This window comes from Artibeus jamaicensis, unplaced genomic scaffold (assembly GCF_021234435.1).
Source record: "Artibeus jamaicensis isolate MK-2021 breed Jamaican fruit bat unplaced genomic scaffold, CSHL_Jam_final contig_525, whole genome shotgun sequence".
Classification (NCBI taxonomy): Eukaryota; Metazoa; Chordata; class Mammalia; order Chiroptera; family Phyllostomidae; genus Artibeus; species Artibeus jamaicensis.
The window spans coordinates 12,231,281-12,255,376 of record NW_026521874.1 but is presented as its reverse complement, the minus strand read 5'-3'; positions in this window follow the sequence as shown (position 1 = coordinate 12,255,376).

Sequence of the window (24,096 nt, the reverse complement as noted above, 5' to 3'; positions counted from 1 at the left end):
GCTTTTAAAAAGAAAATATAGCCTAGCTATAACTGAGAATTTAAAGTCTTTTTTTTTTTCTTTAATTTATTTATTTTCAGGGAGAGGGGAAGGGAGAGAGAAGGAGAGGAAGAGAAACATCAATTGGTTGCCTCTTGTTCGCCCCCAAGTGGGGACCTGGAGTGTAACCCAGGCATGCGCCTTGACCCGGAATTGAACCAGTGACCCTTCAGCTCACAGGCCACACTCAGTCCACGGAGCCACACCAGCCAGCCAAGGCAAGTCCTTTCCAATGATTATATTATGGTCTTAAGTTGTTAAAGTTATTTCGGGCATACAGGACAATAACAAAAATGGCACCAAGAGCTCCCACATCCTTGGCCAACCAAGGGATCGGCATTCACGTAGGAACAAATCAATAACGCGTGTCTCCTGCTGTGACACACTGGGGTGGACATGACATCCTTCTGGGACACTTCCCCCAAAATGTGCAGCTGGAGTCTCATCAAAAGGAGACCGCCGACAAATCCACCCTGAGGGCCGTCATGTAAAATAAACAGCTCGAAATGTTAAAGGAGTAAAGCTCTCAACTAGGATTTTAACTCCTGTGCACACAGGTGAGATGGTCATGGTGGTCTAACCCACTCAATTGTCTGCTGAAAAAAAAGGCCACAGTCCTTGGAGGAATGTAAGAGAATTCATAATGTCCAAAACAGTCACGACAGCCAGGGTAACATCCAAAAGGGCTCAGCATGGAGACAGCAGGAGATGGACCCGTTTTCAAAGGAAAAGACCTTCGACGGAGGCCAATCCTGAGATAACTGGATACTGCGGCTGAGACAAGGATTCAAAGCCACCTTTACAACTATGTCTGATCTTGTGAAGAAAGAAGGTGCTCGTCATGAGTTAAAAGTGGGGAATCTCAGCAGAAAAAGAGGAAATGAGAAGAGTAACCAAATGGAAATTCCAGAAATGGACTATCCAAGAAAGAAAAGTTGGGAACTTCAAGTTGGATCAATAGAAATGATCCATTTTTAAAATAGGGAAAAAGATGGAGAAATAAAATGAACAGAGCTTCAGGAGGCTGAGGAATGATATTAAAAGGTCTAAAAGAAGAGTGATTGAAAATCCAGAAAGAAAATGAGGCAGAAAAAAAAATACATTTGAAGAAATAATGTCCAAAATCTCCCCAAATTAGCGATTCCATATATTCATGGAAAGAGCTTAGCACCTGGCTCTCCAACAAGTGTCTTGGGGACACTGACAGACTGCACCCCAAGTGGAGGGCATCTCAGGCACACCACTCTGCAAAATGTGCCACGAGACTGTTCTGTATCTCCACCTCCACGGTGGTGGCCGGCAGCCATGCGTGGCTATCGGAAACTTGCAATGTGATGACTGCAATTACGAAACGAAATTTTAATTTTAGCTCATATACACTCACTCTGAAAAAGATGGACTCGCGGGCCAGGGCTAGAGGATTTGATGCAATGCTACTTAAGAAGAACTCCCATGGTGCATATCACAGAACAGCTCTCAATGTGGACAAACCCTCATCATCAGCATCACCCTCCTCCTACTCATTCACCCCCCTGCTCAGGACCACTCTGGCTTGTCCCCAGTGGCCAGGGGTAAGACATTGGTCTACCTCACCTGTCCTGCCTCTCAGTTGCCAAAGGAACTGCCCCCTCCCTCCCCCGGAGTCAACGGCAATAGCAGAACCACTCAGCGGTTGTGACAACACCGTCCTCCTCCCACCACTGAACAATCGTTGCCCATTTTTCAACTTCTTCCACTGTTTTCATCTGATGTGGGTTTTGCTTCTCTCTCACCCCAACTCCTTGAATCCCCCCATGAGTCAACTAAGGTGAGGCCCCTCGGGAGGAGCGAGGGCCACTCACGATATACTCTCTGTATAGTAAAGAGTTCTTCAGACCTTTCACTGAAATGGCGTGAGGTTTTTATTCTTTGCTTAAGTGAAGATAGGTCTATGCAAGCGCTCAGCGCTCGGGCTTTGGGGAGCACCCCTGTTCCACCTCCGCTGTGTGCTCTCGTCTGGTCTCCCCAACTCAGCCCGCACACTCGAGCATCCAGCCTGCATGTGAATATCGATAAACTGCACCAGGCGGAGAGAAGAGCATCATGCTCGCGTGTTTATGTACAGCCACATGGAGCGCCCCCAGTGGACATGCCCCCCTCCAGCTGAAAGGGGTGTAGAACAAAGAGGGGGTGCAAAGTGGCCACCCTCTCGTCCCCTGCAGTGGGGATAGGAATTATCTGGGGGTTGGTTACTTTCTGGGTCCAAGTGAGCTAAAAGCAAAGGAGTCAGAGCCCTACAGGAGGCTTCAGAAGACTCTGTTCTGCACAAGCTGTGTGACCGTAGGCAAGTTCCTTAACCTCTCTGAATCTCAAGTTCATTATATGCAAAGTGATGGTGCCTGTCAAGTACCTGTCACATAGAGTTTGAGATGTTCATTGTGACCGTGGGTACAGTCCCAAGGAGAGAAGTCAATGTGAGCACCCGAGTAGTTCTACAGAACGATTTTTTAAGCTCCTTTGATCAGAAATCTCTCCCTACCATAGTGCCGGACCCAGTAGCCTGGAGTTCTAGCCCCTAACCTGTTAGGGGCTAGACATTAGAATTCATGTCTGCACATTAGAATTACCTGGGGAGCTGGAGCATGCCAACGCTGAGACGGCAGTCAAAAAAGTCAACGGCATAGGTGATGTGTATCTGAGAGATACGTACGCACGTTACATCTAAACTGGCGGCTCACATTATGGCTTAACATCAGTCACATACAAACCCACAGCTAGTTATGACCTTGAACCTGTGTGCCCAATATATGTAAAGATATTTAAAAAAAGAGATTGTTTGTATCTCACAAGCTGTGTGACCTCTGCAGGGTTAAAGGCGACCACAGACGTAAATTAAATCAGACTTTCTGGGGCTGAGACCCCAGATCTCAATACTATAAGCTTCCTTGACTTGCAGCCAAGGAAGAGAATGGTTGGCTTAGAACCTGAGCTCTGACCACACTAAGAGGGAGATAGAATTGAAAGAGGCAAAGAGCCAATAAATAAAGGTTTTATGTGGCCAAGAGGCAGTGCCCACCCTGGCCTGATTCCAGAAACCACTCTGCCCACTCTTCAATGTTATTACTTTATAATTCCAACACTGCTTCATCATCCATGAATAGTGGAGCCTGGTGAGGGCTAAAATGGGGGAGTGGGAAGAGGATTTCTATGGGCATTAAATATCCAATATTAAAGATGCTTTGCCCACATCTCCTCAAGCTGTTTAATCATCAAAGGGAGAGGGGAAGACCTAAGTGACAGGACTGCACCCAGGCAGGAGGCCAGGAAACCAAGGGAAAGAGCCACAGGGTCTTAAGTGGCAACAGAGGGGGATGGGACAAAGAAATCCTTAGGGTCTGTGCACCCCGACATGGTCATTCTGCAGATGGCAAGACCAACGATCACTATCCCAGCTCCTTAAAGAGCTGCCCTGGACCCCACGGCACCCCGTCCATCCCCAGGAAGGCCTCCGCTGCAGACCTCTGCTGAGTTTTGCCTGCCCGAGCACCCTGATTTGCATACAGACCTGTTCCCACCCATCCAACCCCACTGCATGCAGAGATCCAGGAGCTGTCAATCAAAGCGCCCGTTGCCTCTTGACTGATGGGGCAACCACGTGACCTGATCTGAACCAATCACTCTCTCCTAGGAATCTGGATCTTAAGCACAGTGAAGACAGATCAGAAGGAGGTGGATCTGATACATTCATTACCACTCAGCCCTGAAGCCTTTGGTTCCTGCTGCTGCCTGGACCCCCAGGGCTCCAAAGTCTTTTCCATTTCTGGGACTTGTTATTCAGCTATTCTTTAGTTCTATGAATTCGTCCTATCAATTCATTTTTGCCCAGCTTAGCCGGGAGCTTGAAGACACTGTATCCAATATTTCATAATTCACAGCCTGGCCAAAAATGCTTTGTTTCCATTATCGCAGGAGTTTGAGTTTATAGAATATTGGAATGAGAGGGGATTTAACCGACCAACTTTCTGCTGACTGGGTAAACCCTTGTTATCCCTGCCAAGTCACTGTCCTGCCTTTAACTGGGAAGCCCTCCACCTCCCAATTGAATGTGCTTCAGTGGGCTTTGACCAGCTCTGCCACTCACTAGCTGTGTGATTTTGGACTAATCCCTGAACTCTTCCAAGCCTCAGCTGGTGGGTATTCCACCACCATGCGTTCCAAACAAGATAATGTATGAAAAATACTTTGCACGTACTAAGTGCACAATTCAAGGCCATTACCATAACTCATATGGAAATAAAATCCGCCCAGTCCCCAGGCTCCCACTTATTTCATAGAACCAAAGGTCTTTGACAAGGGAAATATTTCTGACTTTTTATGTTACTAAGAATGCAGGCCCAGAGAGCCTTACAAAGCCACCCAGAGTCACACCGCAAGCACTGTGGTGCAGGGCTTGCATTTCATAGTCTCTTGGCAACCATCTGATCTATGAGCTTCACCTTTAATGTTGTCTCCAGTGGCCCAAGGCAGAGCTGAATCCACCAAGACAGTCAACAGGGAAAGCAACAGTCTCTTGTGGCAGGAGAAAGTAAAAAAAGGAAAGAATTTAGTCCAGGGCTCTCAGATCCCATCTTGAATGCATCCCTCACCCATCACTTCGCTGGGTAGTTGCACACACAGTTATTAAGTTACAGCCCAAATTAGACACTTCAGCCTACATTTGGGAAACAGTTTACTCTGCTGAATTTGGCACTGGGATTCTGCGCTGATAAATCCAGCCCAGCGTGGGATTCAGGACAAATAAAACTATTCCCTGGACAGATTCAGATGAGGCATTCATTCTTATTACTAACCCAATTAGAGCTCCCTAGAATCGCAAGACTTGGAAAGGGGTGGTGAGGCATGTCAGAGATCTCAAACTCAAATGCCTGCAGAGGACAGGCAAGTAATATCAATGAATGAAGAGGGCCAGGCACGTACTGGGGTGAAACGCAGGGCGCATGCCCAGTCTCAAGGAGGCAGCTACTACTCAGCCGAAAATCGCCACGTGGGACTATGGGCCCAGGGTTGCCCATCCCTACTCTATCACTTATCAGCTGTGTGACCACAGGCTAGTCACTCAACCTCTCTGAGACTCAATTGCTTCATTCACATGTGGAGACAAAAAAATAATGTCTACCTTTTAGGTTGATTATGAAAATTAAATGCATCAATATACTGAAGTACTTAGAACCCTGCCTGACTCGCCCACAGTAAGAACTCACAAACATTGGCTGGTATGAAGTAGATGGTTTTAAACAAGGGATTTGGGGAGCCAATAAGAGGAGCAAGGGGACTTGAGGTGCTGTCAATGTGGAGAGGCTAACAGCATGAAAGAAGGCCATGATGACTGGTGAGTCTTCTTTTGAGTAGAGTGTTCTCAACCTAGTGTAGCCACATGGGGACTTGCCTACCACTCATAAGCTTAAGTCATTCTCTTGCTTATGTCTTCAATTTACCAAAATTTGATCAACTAATCAATTCTTATTTTAGGCAGTGGATTTAATGAGCCAAATATTTTCAGTCAAGCAGCCTTGGGGGATAGAATAGCTGGATTCTTGGTGAGAGGAAATTTAGGTACCTGTCTTCTCCTAGCAAAATATAAATCTGGGTTTGACATCAGACATGCTCAAGTCCTCAACATCGTAATGATTCAGAATGAACCTCACTGGTCGTGGATGGAGGAGGCTGGTGAACCAACTATTGTGAAAAAAATAGGAAATGAAGGGAAAGAAGAAGCTTCTATCCTGCCTCTCCTACAGAAACCCTTATCTCAGGCCAACCGAACAGCAGGTGACACTTGGTAGATATAGTCCAACTAATGAATGAATGCAGGATTGTAGAATTAGAATATCACCCCTTTGCAACCCCTGTAGAAGTGATAAATTTGTGTACTGAGTGTCTGTAGGCTACTACATTTATTTAAAAAAACCACAAAGTGTCTGCTATGATGTAGTCTTACCAAAAGAAATGAACATAACTCTAATAAAGGTTCTAGATCCAACTACCAATTTACAGGAGCAAACAGAATAGAAGAACACTTTTGAGACACCATAAGGCCTTAGAGCAAAGGCAAGATCAGAGGGCCCTATAGAAAAAAAGAAGCTGGGATTATAGAGGAGATCTATGGATTTTGAAAGACTTAAGAAATATGTCAGGCAAACACCATATATGGACTTCAGAATAACAGCCTCCAAAGGTGTCCATTTCTCATGCCTGGAACCCGTGACTGTGTTACTCCCCGTGACAGAAGAGCCTTTGTAGGCTAAGGCTAAGGACTGCGAAATGGGACGGCTATTCTGGATCATCCAGGTGGGCCTTTAAAAGTGGAGTCTTGCCCTGACTGGTGTGGCTCAGTGGATTGAATGCTGGCCTGGGAACCAAAGAGTCCCTGGTTCAATTCCCAGTCAGGGCACATGCCTACGTTTCAGGCCAGGTCCCCAACAGGGGGTGTGCGAGATGCAACCACACACTGATGTTTCTCTTCCTCTCCTTCTCCCTCCCTTCCCTTCTCCCTAAAAAAATAATTAAATAAAAGTGGAGTCTTGTCTGGCTGTCAGCAGAAAGAGACAGAAGAAGGGCCTTAGAAACAGTCAAGAAAAGGAGTTTCTCCCCCAGGGCCTCCGGAAGGAGTGCTGGCCCTGACTCAGCCCCTACAAGAGCCGTGTCCGACTTCTGACCTGCAGAATTGTACAATGACATATTTATATTGTGGAACCACGAAGTTCATGGTAATTTGTGACGGCAGCCCTAGAAAATGAATACAGAGCCAGTCAGGCTCTGGAGCATGAATACCATCACTGAGACAGCCTGCCCAGGCAGGGGGTCTGGGCTTTGTCCCCTTGTGTCAGCCTATCACTGGCAGTCACCGCCCCAGGTAACAGAGGGGTTCCCATTGGCTGACGTAAATTCCCCAGAGGACAAGGCAGCCATGCGCCGTGGACCAGCACCCACAGGACTGGAAGATGGGTCAGCAGCCCATGAAAGGAATCAAGAGGGACACCCACAGCGTCTATTACAGTCTAACCCTTGAACTGCTCAGGTTCATTGCTTCTCACGTTAAGTTCAGTCCATGAAGGCACAGCTTCTACAGAACTCTGGTGGGTCCCAGTTTGGGGAAATTTTAACAAGAGGAAGATTAGTGGGCCCTGACTGGTGTGGCTCAGTTGGTTGGGCATTGTCCCGCAAAGCGAAAGGTCGCCGGTTTGATTCCCATTCAGGGCACTAGCTTGTGGATTTGGCCCCCGGTTGGGGCATGTGTGAGAGGCAACTGATTAATGCTTCTCTCTGACATCGATGTTTCTCTCCCTCTCTCTCTCTCCTTTCCCCTCTTTCTAAAGATAAATAATAAAATCTTTTTTTAACAAAAAGAATAAGACTAGAGGGATGAACCAGAGCCCCACAACTGCAGTCAGTCTCGCGGCCAAATGAAGAGGCATCACCTCCTTCTATCGCCAGACGCATTCCCAACTGCCCTCCCTGTTAGCGCTTCTGCTTCGCTGAGTGGCCAGCCTGATGGGCTGGCACAGACCCTCGTCCGTTTTTTGTTATAATTAGGCATAGGGGCATCAAAAGATACCCCAGGCCACTCACCTGCGCACCAAGGACGTGACCCACTCTTCTCACCCTGTGGCTTCAGCCCTACTTCCCATAGTGCCCTGGGTGGACCTTCCCTGCCTGAATGGCGCCTTCGCCCTCTGGTCTGCCCGAAATGCCAAGCCGGCAGGCACAGTTTTATGTTTACTGAGATTCTGACTGTGTCCCCCTGTAGAAAGTGGGACTTTAATCTACGGAGCCCGGGGACACCACAGAAGCCCTCCAAGCAGACCACGGGGAGGGACAGAGAGTGGAGCAATCGCTCCTTTGCAACTCTTGGTTCTGAGGCTCCAGGACACAGCCACGCACAACGGCCATTGGTTTCAGGAATATTCTGCTTCTGGAAAGATAGCACGCCAACCTCAAGGGTGTCATTTCCAAGCTAACGAACGTATCAGCTATTCCTTCAACTACTTTTCGAGAGGGAAGGGCACCGCGGGACCAGTGGGGACCCCATGGCCATGTGCCCGCGGTGGTGGCACTTTACCCAAAGTTACGTTTTGCAGCATCTTATGATGATGTGCATGTGTGAACCCTTCAATAGTGGTGCTGGTAAGGGCCTGAGAGCAGGGAAGGCAAACACATCCCTACCTGGACTCTATGTCGGTCTCAGTCAGGATGACCAGGGTGTCGGGAATGGTCTGATGTAATAATCTCCTTGTTACCAAGTGAGGCAGTTGGTCAGCTCCGTGATACCATACAACGGAGATAGCAACAGTCTCCTACCTCAATCAGTGATTGGCTGCCTGTGGCTTCTACAGGAGGGTGACCTGGGAGAGGCAGCTGTCACCCCACAAAGGCAACTCAGCAGAGCACGGGGGTAGCTATGGGCCATCGGCCACCAGCACTCGCATCCGTGGGGATGAGCGTCCCGGGGGAGGTGATGAAAATGGGATCACCAGGCAAAGAAGTGGGAGGGGGATTAGATACTTTAGGCAGCCAGTGACTTAAGAATCATATAAAGACTATGTGGCTGTATTATTTAAAACGTTATTTTGCCCACCCATTACCATAGTTGAGCCTCCCGAAATAAAACCCATGAAGGAGTCAGAGCTGGCTTATTACAATCAATAGCATGAATGAGTCTCAAAATAATCATGCGGCTTGTCAGGAGGCAAACAAGAGAAGCCTCACCATATCCTTCCAGTTACACAGAATCCTAGAAAATGCAAACTAGTCTACAGTGGCAGAAAGCAAGCCAGCGTTTCCTTGGGAAGACCTGGCACAGGGAGGACAAGGAGAGGTGACAGAGGGACAGGAGGACCCCTTGGGGTGATGGACACGCTCACTGTCTTGATCGAGGTGATGTCTCATAGGCGTAAACACATGTCAACATTCATGAACTCATATACTTTAAGTATGGGCAATTAATTGTGTGTCAATCACACCTCCATAAAGATGGGGAAATGTTGTTGAACAGAAAAGCACTTATTGCAACTTATTGCTTCATTAGGGCCTCCAAAAAAAATAACAAAAAACTGAGTCAAAGCATGCAAGCTCAAGGTCACCCAGCTAGGCCAGCCCAGCCCTGCCTCCAAAGATCTCTTTTAACCATGATCTCATCCTGCCTCCTGTGCACATGGGACGATTCGGTTCCAAACACACTTTCCCCCATTTCCTTTGCCGCCCCCAGTGTCCAAGATGGGGAGGCCTTCCAGCCCCTTCTCGGGGCAACCACAGAGGCTCCAGGGGAATGCGCGCCCCGCCTTGCTCCTCTCCCTTATCTGACCCAGACCCAGAGCCATCGCTGACACCATCTTCCCCAGCAGTCGTGTTCTGACAACTGGCTGGTAATTGGTCGCCACCGGCAAACCATTAACCCCTCCATTCTACCTACAGGCAGCCCGGCTTGGCTGGTCGCTGCTACATGCCTGACACACTTCAGCTCTGGCTGGAAATTGGACCCAATGTAGAAAGCCTCTCAACCACTCCCCCAGGAGTGGGGGCTGAAACCTCCCAACCCCACTCCTGCCTTCTGTCTTTCCCTGGGGCTCTGAAGGGGCTCCAGGCACAGTGCAGTGGGCTGCAGTCTGCCCAAGGGAGGGCCAAGCTGCAGAGAAGGCAGAACTGAAGGAAGCAGCTGGCCACATCACTGTGTGCTGTGTGACTTTGGTGAGTCTTTTGCCGTCTCTGGGCCACGTGGTATATATAGCGCAGGTGCTCAGACTTTGGTGTCTAACAAGCTTGGGAGGAAATCCCAGCTCTATCACCACCAAAGGGATGACTGTAAAGGCAAGTTCTTTAACCTTCAAAAGGCTTAGTTCATTCATCGATGAAATGGAAATGAGTAATAGCGCTTTTTCACTGGGCGGCTTTGAGCTTCTATGAGAATGTCTGGCACATAATAAGCATTCAATCGACAGCAGTTATTCTCACCCATATGGCCACCACTTGATGGACAAGTATCCTTCTAAGCCACCTGGCACTGCCCTCTCCACTGGGTCACCCACATGGAGCAGGGCACTGGGGATCGGGATCTTGTCAGGTGCCTCTGGAATGAATGCAATCAGAGGTCACACATCTAGAATGGTATGTGGTATTAATTGAAGTGTCTTAACAGGTACTGGACGAACACCGAGCGCTACGGCCCAGCCCCTGTGTCTCTATCTCCCCCACTCAGCCCCGACATGCTCACCTAGGACCTGGGGATGTGGCTGTGTTTGGAAATAGGCTCTCTGCGGAGGTTACCAAGTGAAGACGAGGCCCCCCTGGATTAGAGTGGACCCCAAATCCAATGGCCAGTGTCCTCACAGGGAGAGGGAGACCTCAAGGCACAGACACACGAGAAGGACGGTCACATGAAGACAAAGAGCGGGGTGATGCTGTCACACACTGAGGGACACCCAGGACCACCAGAAGCCAGACGAGGCAAGGGAGAACTCTTCCCTCGAGCCTTTGGAGGGGCACAGTGCTGTCCGCATGTTGATGCTTGACTTCTAGCCCCTAGACTATCAAAAATGAAATTTCTGTTGTGTTAAGCCACCTACTGGTGGTTTGCAGCAAGTTGTTAGGAGAGGCCTGGGAAAGTAAGAGTGATCAACATACTACATGGCACATGGTCAATTCTCAATGAATGCTGTTGAGTGAGTGAGTGAGTGAGTGAGTGAGTGAGTGAATGAGTGAATGAATGAATGAATGAATGAATGACATAAATTGGAAACAGCCTGACAGGGCTTAGCTAAATAGCTAGGTCAGCCTCTTTGGCAACCAACGCTAATGTCCAACGGTCTCCTCCCATCCCGATTCATTCATTCATTCATTCCTCTATCATTTGTATTCATTGTGTTCCTGATGTGGGCGGGATACAAGGCAGTGGAAAGCGCTCCCATTGTAACTAGGGCGAGAATCCGGGTACTGGCCTCTTTTCCAGGCCCCGCTTCCCTGCGGACCTGTGTTTTGATCGATGACTCCCCGGGAGCCACCCAACCGTGCTCACACAATAAAAAGAGAGAAGGAAATTTAATAAGATTCCAAATTGCCTTCCCTTGAATTCAAATTGCTTCATATATTATGTTCACAATAACTACTGTAGTCCTTATTTTTTTTTCAAGGCCCCCCTTTCTTTTCAAATATAAGACAAGTTCTCGTGTTAATGAATTCTAGATTTTCATTTAATAAATGTTGCGTGGGAAGCTTCATTATTTGCAACTTCATCAATCTACTGCAGACACTTAAATGCCCCCTTTCTAAGTACCTGGGATCAATAGAGCATGATTGTCACGTATGCGGGCCCTACGCACTGCCACCAAAAAGAAGTCAGTAATTGAAGCGACCTTATAAATCAATACAGCCAAATTGAAAACTCCAGAAGAACTCCGCATCATTCACTGAGGTGCTTGTTAAGACTTCTCTTTACTCTCCAAGCAGGGGATAAAACCAACTCTGGGAAAAGGCTGAGGAGAGGCGGGGGAAGAAAACAGATATTTCTATTTAATTCTAATCACTTGGTAGAGCTGGTGGAGCTTCTCCTTAGCATGTGGATTTAAGGTAGTTTTGATTACTTGTTCTGATTACTATTTGGGGGGGAGGGGGTTTGCCTCTATTCAAACAGAAGGTCTCTCCAGTCCAGACCACATAGAGATGATCTCCAAGTCTTCTCCAGGGAGACACCAAGAGAAAGACAGGACCTGGTGTATGCCATGAAGTCTGCCATCACAGGGGACACAGTAAGTGTCATAGATTTCAGTTAAGTTGCCTTGGACCCAGTGACTGCTCCCCTGCAGGCTTTGAAGAATGGGACTAGCACAGGACCAGTTTCCTGACAATTCTCTACCCGGGCTGCTAGAGTGAACAAAATTGAGTGTCCACAGCACAGTTGGGGTTGTCTGCCTCTCCCCCCATTGGCTCCCCGGCGGTGGTAATAAAATCAGCCTCATTTGTTGTGAATTGCTCACCCTGCAGGGAGAGGGACAACCTGTCAGTTGATGGCAGCTGCAGTGTTCGGATGGTTCTGAGACACCTCAGACCTAAACTGATCATCTTCCGCCCCACTCCAGACCTCCTCGCTCAACATGCTTCCCCCTCTGTCTCCACGCATCTGTCAGTCCCTGGAGTTCAACAGTTCCTCTGCCTCCTCCACACCCAATCCACAGCTAAGTCCCCCTCTCCACCCGCCTTTCAAAATCTCTCTGGACTCCATCCACCTCTTCCCATCTCCATTACCAGCTCTGCTCCACGCCAGCCCAAGGGATCTTCCTAAACCACATATCTGATTACATTGCATCTATATTTTAAAATCCTTCAATGGCTTCCCATTGATTTTCAGTTAAAGACAAATTCTTTACACTTCATAAAGTTAAAAAAAAAGGTCTGGCCCCATCCATTTTTCCTGCTTTGCATTGTTCCATGTTCCCTCCCCCCAGCCGTGCTCACCACATTGTAGTCACACTGGCCTTCTGTCTCTTGGAAGGCTCCTTTCTGCCTCAGAGCCTTTGCATTTGCTGTTCCCCCCACCTGGGAAGCCCTTCCTCCCACACTTCTACTTACAAAGTCTTACTCATCTTTTGAGTCTGTTTTATTGTACCCTCCTTGGAGAGTTTATTATATATTCTCTGCCCTCCCCCATTTTTTTTTGCTTTATAACATCTATTATAAGCATAAATAAATAATTTTTGTGCATGACCTCCTGGAATCTTGTTCTCTATTCTTATTCTACCACTGGACCCTGCCCCTGACCACCACTGTGATTAGTGGCTCTTGTGAGAGTCATGTGATACAAGCTGAGCCAATCAGAATCCTTCCCTGGTATTTTCTCTCTGGAACTGGAGGAAAAGAGCCCTTTCTTCTCTGTGAAGTTCCCCTTTCTACCAATTTTTCCTTATTTCCACAAGATTGTGAGGAGACAGCCATGTTATAACATGACCCTGCTTCTGGTCACAGTTGATGAAAGTGGGTGAAAACCTGACCCAAGAATCAGTCCTGTGGGTTGTTTAAATACATACTCACGAGTTCTTTCATACTCATGTCAAAAGGTAGAGGCTTGTTTTCATCCCCCTGCATGCGGGCTGGCCTTAGTAGCTTGCTTTTAATAAACAGAACAATGACATGCGACTTCTGAGACTGGTCATAAAAAGGATAGTTTCTGCATTGTGCAAGATAATGTCTGTGCTCTGTGACTTCAGACAAGCCCCTTGATCTTTCTATGTCCTAGTTTTTCTTAAACAGGGATTAGAAGGCCTTCTGAACAGAGTTGTTAGGATTACGAAATTAGATGATATCTGTAAAGCGTGATGTTTGGTTACATAAAAGTCTATTAAGATCCTTACTGCCACAAGTATCTACAAGGTCTGTCCAGAAAAAGAGACCTTCACTGAAGAAGATACAAAAACATTGTACATAGGACGATGGTGCCTCAGCACCTTGGAACTTCACACAGTTCTCCCAGCATCTCTTCCACTGTTTAAAATACTCTGCAAAATCCTTTGTTCGAATTGCCATCAGCTGCCTTGTCAGATTTTCCGGAATCTCATTAATAGTCTGAAATATTCCCTTTCAAAGGCAATTTTACTCATATTTTTAAGAAAAGCCAGAAGTCTTGGGGTTGCAAATCTGGGCTGAAGGGGGAGGTGAGTCACCTGGGTGATTTGATGTTTCACCAAAAAATTCGGCACGAGCCGTGATACATGAGCAGGTGCATTGTCATGATGGAGCTGTCAGTTGCCAGTTGCTCATAGCTGTGGCCATTTTTGTAATATTGCATCTCTCAGCCAACAAAAAACTTTGAGGTAGTACTCCTTATTAATTGTTTGGCCTGGAAGGGCGTACTCATGATGAACAACACCTCCCCAATAAAAAAACACAGTTAACATGGTCTTGATCTTGCTGTGATTTTGCTGTGCCTTCTTCAGGCATGGAGAATCAGGCCACTTCCGTTGGGAAGACTGGGCTTTCATTTCTGGGTCATGGCCTTCAACCCACGATTCATCTCATTATAACTTTCTTGAGGCAATCTGGCTCATTGGTAGAAGTTTGAATTGAGTCATTAGCAACTGCAGCACAATGTTCCTTCTGCTCCAGCAGCAGAAGCTGCAGAATGATTTTTGCCACAACACATTTCATGCCAAGATCCTGTGTCAAAATCTCAAACACAGTAGTTTTTTGGAATCCCTGAATCAGCTTCTAGTTCTCGCACTTGTCAGTCACTGATCTTTGTTGATTGCAACCTGTACACCTTCCACATTCTCAGGTTTTCTGCCTGTTGCAGGCCTTCCAGAATGTGGATCCCTTTCAACAGATTCTCGACCATCTTTGAAGCATTTGTGCTGCACTTTTAATTGTGCTGCACTCATGGCACCATCCCCAATAGTCTTCTGAATCATTCAAATAGTTTCCATGGAGGAATATTCAAGCTTAACTCAAAGTTTGATGCAGATTCATTGCTCTACTCACTCAGTCATTTTGAATCAATGGCTGCTCAGTGCACATGCTCACTCCGTGAAGTCTATGGCTCCCACCAAGTATAGTACAGTGAAGTTGTCATTGTTCATGCAGGCACATTTCAGTCTACTCTCCTTGGCTTCCAGGTTATGTCGATGTCACACAAACCCTTCTTATGTCAAAAGTGACCACACTTTTTCTGGACCTCATAAAACTCATCTCAAACTGGCATTTTAAAAAGTAATCTAATTGGAAAGTCTTGAGGCCCATCCTTCATTTCTAATTCTCTTGGTCCTTACTTCGTCACTGTGGTTGACTTCATTCACTAAAAGGCTTCCCTCATAAAGGCAGAAGATAGTTGCATGTTTGAAACCCACACAGTCCACAAAAAAAGAATATCTTCCCCCCAACTTTACAAACAACAGTCCTGACATTCACTCTGATTGGACTGACTTAGGTAACATGCCCACCCCTGAACCAACCAGTGTCAGAGAAATGAAATAGGCTGGTTGGATTAAGCCAAGCAGAATCCATCCCCAATGGTTGGGGGTGGAGACAGTCCCCCAGGAGCCCAATAAAGGTGGAATAAAAATCAGGTACCATAGAAAAGAGAGTAAGAAAGAAGGGATGCTATAGACCAGGATCTGCTGGCCTACCAAATCCAGCCCTGGTTTTATAAAGTTTTATTGGAACACACCCACACTCATTGATCTACACAGTGTCTAAGGCTGCTTTTATGTTACAACAGCGAGGTTGAGCAGTTGCCACGGAGACCATATGGCCTACAAAGCCTAAAATATTTATTCTTGGGTTCTTCACAGAAAAAAATTTGCAAACCCCTGCATGTAGGCAAACATACAATTTCCATTGCAGTAGTACTAAAAAAAAACCTATTTCTTTCACTCTCCCTGTCCCCTCTCTGCTGAGTGACATCATGACAAAGGAGCAGAGCCAGCATCTGTAGGCAGAAGAATCTCCCCAAGGTCCATCAACCCCCATTCATGCCAGGGCGAAGGACGAGACACGAAGCCTGTGAATTCACATCAGGCAGAGGACCAGGTGGAGAAGAGCTTTCACGGCTGCTGAAGCGTAAGGGCTCTGACTCCATTACCCACAGCAGAACTTCACCATTCAAAGATCAATGACATGCAGCCTTGATGATGTTGGCAGCCAAGGGGCTGTGGATCCAGATTTTCCCTCGGTGATAAATGGGGAGCAATCTCCAGGAGCTCCAGCCTGGAAGACAGCCCTAGTTAAATTACTTTATCGCCCAACTGAGAGATGGCCAGCTTGGAGGAGCTGTACTCGGGCAGCATGCTAACTGGAGTGAGAGTCAGCACACAGGCCCCCCTTCCCCACAGCAGCACGGCCTCCCTCCTCCTTCCCACCCAACAGCAGAACTCCACCCTGGGGCTGGCCTGTGGAAGCCTCTCTCCCTGCCACTTTCATTCCAAAGAAGACTAGGGGTCTGCTGAATGTGCTCACCTTACAAGTGTGTGTCCAGGGGGAATCATTGCTTGCAAGCATGTTAAGTGGCAGAGAACTTGAACATCATGGTGTCCTTGTAGACACTCAAATGCTAAGGTGTTAAGCTTAAAAGGAAAACTCTAGAGCAGCCACTAATACCCAGGCATCAGAAAGAGGCAGAACGGGGTTCAATCCCAGCTCTTCAACTCACTATTTATCAAGGGCAAGTGTCTCAGTGTGAGTTTCCTCAGACACTTGCTCTAAGACAAGAGTTCTAGTACAAGTGGCTGAAAGTGACTTCCTGAAGCCCCAGCAGGGAACTGGGAAAGAGAAGGAACCAGGGCAGGGCATGAATCCAAGGGGCTGCCAAGGATGCTGGAGCCCCCTGGGAGCCAGTGTTGAACAGGCTGATGGTGGCAACTCATCCAAGGACACCAATTCCTGTAAGTCATTATTTGAGGGCTGCCCTCAAAGCCATTAACTACCTGGTACATATGGCCTGATGGTCAGTAAGAGCCCTCAGGCAAAAAGCTGCAGCTTCAGGAGTTGGAAGTCCAGCCCACGGACCCCAAAATGCTAAGACCCACATGGGTAAGTGAGGAGGGGAATAAACAACATACCCTACAGAGAGCAACCGAATCTCTTTGAGACTCAGTTTCCTCACCTATAAAATATAATAATCTCTAACATCATGGGGTTGCTTTGAGTGGTAAAGACAATACCATAAGTTAAAATATTCAGCACAGATCCTGGCACTAATAAGCGTCCAATAAATGAAAGCCCTGTTTAAAAGTCCCAGCCCACAGAATCAATTATGTAATTAAATAGCATGCTCAATTTTTAATCAACTTGAAGCCCCCATCCTAGGGAGTTGGCAAGAAATTCAATCTGCATATTTTGGAATGGTCCTCCCACTTCTCTAAGGTCCCCTTGGAATCTGAGAGGCTTAACATGGGGACTCAGGACACAAAGGATAGGCCTCTGGTCTTCAACATCCCACCAGGTGACCTCACCACCAGGTGATCACCCAACTCTACAGAGCCACTTGAGTGTGACCACAGCAGTCTTTGTGGAGGCCGAGCCTCAATGTCCAAGATTCAGTGTGCCCCACCCATTTCCAGTGCCTCCCCATCCCAGTCACTGTCCATCTCCCCAGGATCCCTTGGCCCATGGCACCCCAGAGTTCCAACTTCCTTCTGGTGGTAAGGTGTCCCCCTCCCCTCTCGCTGGTTCTGCCTTTTCCCAGTTCAAAGTCACTCATCTCCCTCTCTTCCCCGTCGAGACATCAGCAAAGGCTGCAAACTCAAGGACAAAGAGAATGGACCAAGCATCCTCCCTGAGACAACAGAGGGCCTTCTTGGAAGGGGTCTCTGAGCTCCTGGGCTGCCAGCATCATCCGGGCTGCCTGTCATGGGCCTTCTGTGACAGGCTGGGGAATCACAGCCCTGCCCTCTCCTGCAGCATCCCTGAAAACTCTCATCAGCCCAGTCCTCTGCTGGCTATGAACTCACAGGCTTTGTCTGCAGGTCACTGGCTACAAAGCAGGTTTTGCCTCTCCCCGGGGGAGTTCTGCCTGTAGACTGCTGCTCTTCCGGTTTGTCATGATGTCTTCCAAGCCATCATGCATTTGATGGGAGAGGGGAGAGAGATGGAAATAAACATTTACTGAGTGCCAAGAGTAGCGGACATCACGTCTCCTGAATTAGTGTCCACTTTCTTTTCCCCTTTCCTAACCAGATCCAGTACAGGGAAGAATATACAAATAACTCCATTCCATTCTGATTCTTTCCCTGTAGCAAAGCCTAACACAAATTAGTATCTCGATGAATTGTCCTGACACAAAATTTTGTGCTAAATTGGTTATCATCTCATACCAAATTCTGATATAAGCCAATAGCAAGAGCCAATGATTTAGCAGGAAAAGAGTGGGGGGAAAGAGCCAAAACTATAAATTCTATTGATTTAGGTATGATTAGTTTTTTCCCCTGCAAGTTGGAAACAAATTAATTTCTATAGAGGAGTGCCTTGTATACAGCAAGTGCTCTGTACATGCATGTTTGGCACAACAGAGCAGATATACCATTCTAAGGACACAGCCATGCTTTAAAAAACAGACGTGTTATTTTTCAAGGAGTGGCCAGATGTCTGGCTTCTCCAAATAAGCAAAATAATTTCTTTTTCCCAGGGGATGGGAAAGTGATCCAGGAAGATATCACCCTGCCACGTCTCTATCAAAGGTATCAGATGCATGAAAATGCATTTAATACAGATAATTTGCACCTATTTGGGGCTTTTAGCATTTCAAAATGGTTTCACTCAGTTGCTATGCTATGCAAGATTCTGCAAGTATCAGAAGCCCAACTCAAAGCGACTAAGCCTAAAGAGGAATTTAGTCACTGACATGACTTGGAAGTTCAAGTGTGGCTTGATCCAGGTGCCCACAAGACATGCCTCAATAACCGGTTCCTTTCTATTTATTTAAATTTCTGTGTTGGTTGTCACTAATGGGTGTTCCCCCAAGTGAGAGACAGCAGCTTCTTGCTCCTATCCCAGCATATCCCAACTAGAGACCCCAGCAGAAAAAGAATTCCTTTATACCAGTAACTCTCTCAGAAGTCCTGGAGTTCACTGTGATTGGACCAGCTCTGTAGTCATGTGACTTACCTGAACCAATCATTGTGCTGGGGAATTCATTAAGTGCTCTGATTGGCCAGACCTAATGTTACCTTATCAGGGGAGGCTGGCATGGGGCTAACCCAACCCTCTTTGGCACAGAGTGCTGTTACCAAAATAGAGGAGTGGTATGCCAGGCCGCAGGCACAGCTCACGCAGCTGCAGGATCCCCAGCTAGCACCTATCTGATTTTCAAGGGGATCTGCGATCCCAGAAAATAATCATTTTGATTTTTTACTCTTTTTAATGTCCCAGTCATGCACACTCATCATAATTATCATATTTTATAAAGAAACTAGGGTCCAGAAGGGTCAAGTAACACAGAAATTTTCAATCCGTTCAACTCCAAAGTGGGGGGGTCCTTAAACCACTTAGCAGATCTCCTCGCTGTGTATTTTTACAGAGCACATTCACAGGCCTGGGGGTGATTTGTCCAAACGCTTCTGCTGTACAGATGTGCCCCTTATGCACGATTTCATTACCCACAGCCAACCATGGTCTGAAAACACCACATGGAAAATTCCAGAAATAAACAACTCACAAGTTTCAAATTGCACACCATTCTGAGTAGTGGTATGAAATCCCACTCTGACCTGCTCTGTCCCCCCGGAATGTGAATCATCCCTTTGTCCAGCATTTCCACACTACCTGCCCATCTGTCACTTGGCTATGAGACAGACAGAGAGAGAGAGGGAAGCCGTGTTCATATAACTTTTATTACAGTATATTGTTAAAATTGTTCTATTTCATTAGTGTTGTTAATCTCTTACTATGCCTAGCTTATAAATTAAATTTTATCATAAATATGTGTGTATATACAGGAAAAAGCAAAGCGGACATAGGGTTCAGTACAAGCTGTGGTTCCAGGTACCCACTCAGGGTCTTGGAACGTACCTCCCATTGATAAGGGGCCGGGGGACTACCGTATGCATAAACCAAGGGAATCAAACAGAGTTCCTCACCCCTCACTCCCACATCCCAGGGAAGGGAAACTTCAGGAGCTCCTTTGCAGCCACCTGGAAGAAGAACTGATCACTGAGCCAGTAATTAATTCTGCTAGGCTAATGCAACAGCATCCCCCCCACCCTGCGCTCCCCTCTGGTACCTGGGTTCACAGAGGCTCCTGGTAACAAGGCCGACCCCTGAGCTCTCCTTCACACACCTGTGAAACCAGACTCTGCCAGGCTGTGGCATCCACCTTCTGGGACGTTCTCTCATGATTCCCGCCTCCCCGTGAATCCCTGGTATCCGCACTCTTGCGTGTGCTCTCTCCCACCTTGCACAGGCCTGACCTAGGACAGGCATAGGCAGCTCAGGCTGCTATGACAAAAATACCGTAAACTGGGTGAATTAAACAACAACCATTTGTTTCTTACTATTCTGGAGGTTGGGAAGTCTAAGGACAAGGTGCCAGGGCTCACTCCCTGGTTCACAGGTGGCAGACTTTTTGCTGTGTCCCCACTTGGCAGAAAGGTGCAAGGGAGCTCTCTGGGGCCCCTTTCATAAGGGCACTAATCCCACTCACGAGGGCTCCACCCTCAGACCTAATCACCTCCCCCAGGCTCCACCTCCTAACACCACCACCCTCTGGCCCTCGATTCCCAACTCCAGGGACAAATGCTTGGATGAGAAGACACACCCCATCTCTCAAGAGCCTACGAGCATATTCAGGACGAGAGCTACCTAACTCCAAGTCTGGAACAGGTTTTTCTCCAACCCTGCAGGGCGAGGTCCACCGACACACACAGTTGGAATTAGGTTTGCTTTGGGATATTTTTTTAACTGCTCCATCTGTGGCTTCAGCATTCAAGCTTTCAGGGCCTCCCCAAGAACTGCAGATAGATATTTTTCTTACTTTCTGCCCACCAAGTGCCCACACCCACAATCAATGGATGGTCTTTCTCAAAGGTAAATGCCGGTCTCCTTCCTGGAAAGCAGAAAATGAGGGTCTTTTGAGCCCTGGCTGGCGTGGCTCAATGGATTGAGTGCCAGACTGTAAAGCAAAGAGTCTCTGGTTCAATTCCCAGTCAGGGCACACGCCTGGCTGCAGGCCAGTTCCCAGCAGGGGACCCAGGAGAGGCAACCACACATTGATATTTTTCTCCTTCTCTCCCTTCCCCTTTAAAGATAAATAAATAAAATCTTGTTAAAAATCCTCTCCTGAGGATATGTTTTATTGATTTTAGAGAAAGGGAAAGGAAGAAAGGGAGAAAAATCAATTGGCTGCCTCCTGGATACGTCCTGATGAGGGATCAAACGCAGGCATCAAATGTGTCCTGACCAGGGATCGAACCCGCAACCCCTTAGTGTATCAGATGATGCTCCAACCAACTGAGCCGTGCGGCCAGGCCTAAATGAGGGTTTCCAAGCTTTGTGGGAGAGGAAAAACCATACAGGTTGACTCTACTTCAGGTACCTCATTAAATATGCATTTTTATTTTTCATCTGTTCAACAATATTTACTGAGCACCTAACATATACCAGAGAGTCTTCCAGGTGCAAGGACCCAGGGGTGGCGAAAGCCAGCCAAGGCTCCGTAAGTGTGTACGTGCATAGAAAAAAAGCCTAAAAAGTATTTAAAGTGCTCATGGTTATCCTGAGAATTGTGATAATAGCAATTAGTTTTTTTGGTGTGTTGTGGTGTTTGACATTTTTCCAACAAATAAAAAAAGCATGGGCTCGAATATTTATACTTGTGGTGTATTCTCACAATAATATTGCTCTGTTAAAAGAACTGACTACAGAAGAATATGCAAAGTATGCTAGTTTTGGTAAATACCTATATGTAGGGTGTGTGTATGTGTGTGTGCATGTGTTGTTAGTAGTAATTGTTGACTGGAGGAATTACAGAGAAATTTGTTGTTTAATTTTCTTTGTGCCCCGTGTCTTGCAAGGGTTATGCACAGAGCACACACGACTCATAAATAGGAGAAAAAAGGTTATTTAACAATCAATTGGAACAACTACCAAATTCTCAGTTATTCTCTCCCCTGGTCTCTCAGAATAGGTGATATTTCTCCATTAGAGTCATTCACTGGATTGAACACAGTGTTCCTGTTGAAATACTTCAGAGAAAAAGCACTGTGATCACCTGTGAAATAGAAACATGAATAAGGGAATCCCAAAATGAGCTGTCGCTTTGGAAGGTAGAGCGTCCTCCCAGGTTCGGAGTGACACAGACAGATAGGGAAGGTGACAGGGGATGTCTAGACGAGCAAGAAAAATGGGGGAGCAGGCAACTAGCAGTGGGAAGAGGGAAGACCCCCATCCACGGGTTTCCACCTACCCCACCATCCCAACCCACGAGAGTGATCCCGGAGGCCCAATCAGAGCTGCTGAAGACTAAGGCGTAAACCACCTATTGGCTAAAAGGCAATGTAGAAGAGGTCTGATCAGTAGCCCGGCCCTCCCCAAGTTTCAGAAGCTCCGTCTGGGTAACATCACTCCCTGCACGGCTGCCAGAGTGAAATAACCACAGCAGCACCCAGGCACTGCAGCACCCATCTGTGTCTCCCTGTAGCATCCTCCTGTCATCTGCCCCCTTGTTTTGGTGCCATCTGACAGAGGAGCAAAGTGTCCTCGGAACCACAGTGAGACCGCAGGGGGCAGGGGCAGGCCAGCCAGCAAAGAGAGGGGCGTTTTCTGATGAAATCCTAACACACACACACACACACACACACACACACACACACACACACATCTGTCTCTACTGCTTTCTGCACTCCGAGGGTTCATGAGCCTGAACTTGAGTTCTCCTCAAAGACCCCTCTGAGCAGGCACCATCATCATGCACATTGAGGGGCGGGGTGGGGGCCTGACTTAGCCAACATCACTTAACCAGACAGTAGGGGAGACACGGCCATGACCCAGATCTCTGACAGCACTTCCATCTGAGTCTCTGTGACAGCTCATTTCTCCTGCCCTCCCAGGAATCTGAGGCACAGTAATATTAATCATCATAGGAAGGTTAATATTAAAATAGAACTGGACCTAAATTGAGACAGACAAGTTCAAGTCTATCACCCTTACCCCAATCCAACCTGTCAGCAAGTTTCTATCAGCTCTTCCTTCAGAATATATTGGGGACCCAGATCTTCCTTTAACTGAGGCTGCCCCTGCCCAAGGCACCAGAGTCTCTGCAGCCGGTCCCTCCCTGGTTTCCTGGCTTCTGCTCTTCTGCCTCCCCTGCCTCTGCTTGCCTCCACCAAGCAGCCAGAGTCCTCTCTATAAGATAGGAATTGGATCCTATGCCTCCTCCAGGCTTGGAGCCTCCAGCCAATGAGTTCTGGCTGCACTTCAAATAAAACCTCTGCTTTTCGCCCTGATGTGCAAAGCAGACATGACCTGTCTGCACTTACTTCAGACCTCGTCCCCAGTAGCATTCCCCTCACTCACCCTGACCTCTTTCTGGGAAAACTCCCGGCTCTCCACCCGCCCCACCCCATGGCCTCTGCACTTGCTGTTCTCTCTCCCTGGAATTCCCAGGCCCTCAGGTGTCTGCAGAGCTGGCTCCTTCTCTCCCCCTCAGTTCTCAACTCAGATGTCACCTCCTCCAAGAAGTCTTCCCTGGGTTCATCTGAATCCCTTCAGTCATTCCCATCTCGTGAGCTGGGTTACTCTTTCAAAGAATTTACCACAGTCTGAAATTAACGTGGGCACCTGTTTATTGGTTGAATGTCTTCCCCAGACAATCACACTACCAGGAGAGGGGCCAGATGGACTTTGTTCAAGCACCCAGTACATAGTAGGTGCTCAGTAAATATCTGAGAAGACAGGAAGGGAGAATGGTGGAAGGAAAGAAGAGAGAGAAAGGGAGGCCCGTTCGGGCTCCTCAGGGTAACACCTCAGCCATGACACCCAACACCCAGCACTCGCTAACCAGCAAGCCAGCAGACCCTGAAGGCGCTCCCACCCTCTGTCAACACCCCCACAGTGGGTAGTGGTGGTTGTTGGAAGCCCATGGAGTCTGGTCGTGGTGTATTCAGAACGGCCAGAGCCTCTAATACAAGGATGGGGACTCATCCGCCACTTTCTCTTCGAAGCTTGTGGTATTGTTGTAAACACTTCTCCTGTTTGTGGCCCTTGCCTGACTCCCAGTGTGTGGCCCTAAGCTAAAATGCTTTACACGCCACACACCGGGCCCGAGCTGTCCTGTGAGGAATGCACCACTATCGGCCCATTCTGCAGATGAGGAAACGGAGGCTCAGAGTGGCCACAGTCACAGAGCTGTTTAGCGGCTGGGCTGAGAGTCGAACACAGGCTGAGCACTCAGTCGGTGCTTTCACTGTCACACGGATTTCTCCTGACACTGGGGATGCCACAGGGTGAGTGACATCTCGGAGAAATCTACCAGCTGGATTCTATCCTAATTTTCTTGCCGCAGGCCTCTGGAGTACACGGGTGGCCAGATTACCCACACTGAGCTGGGGA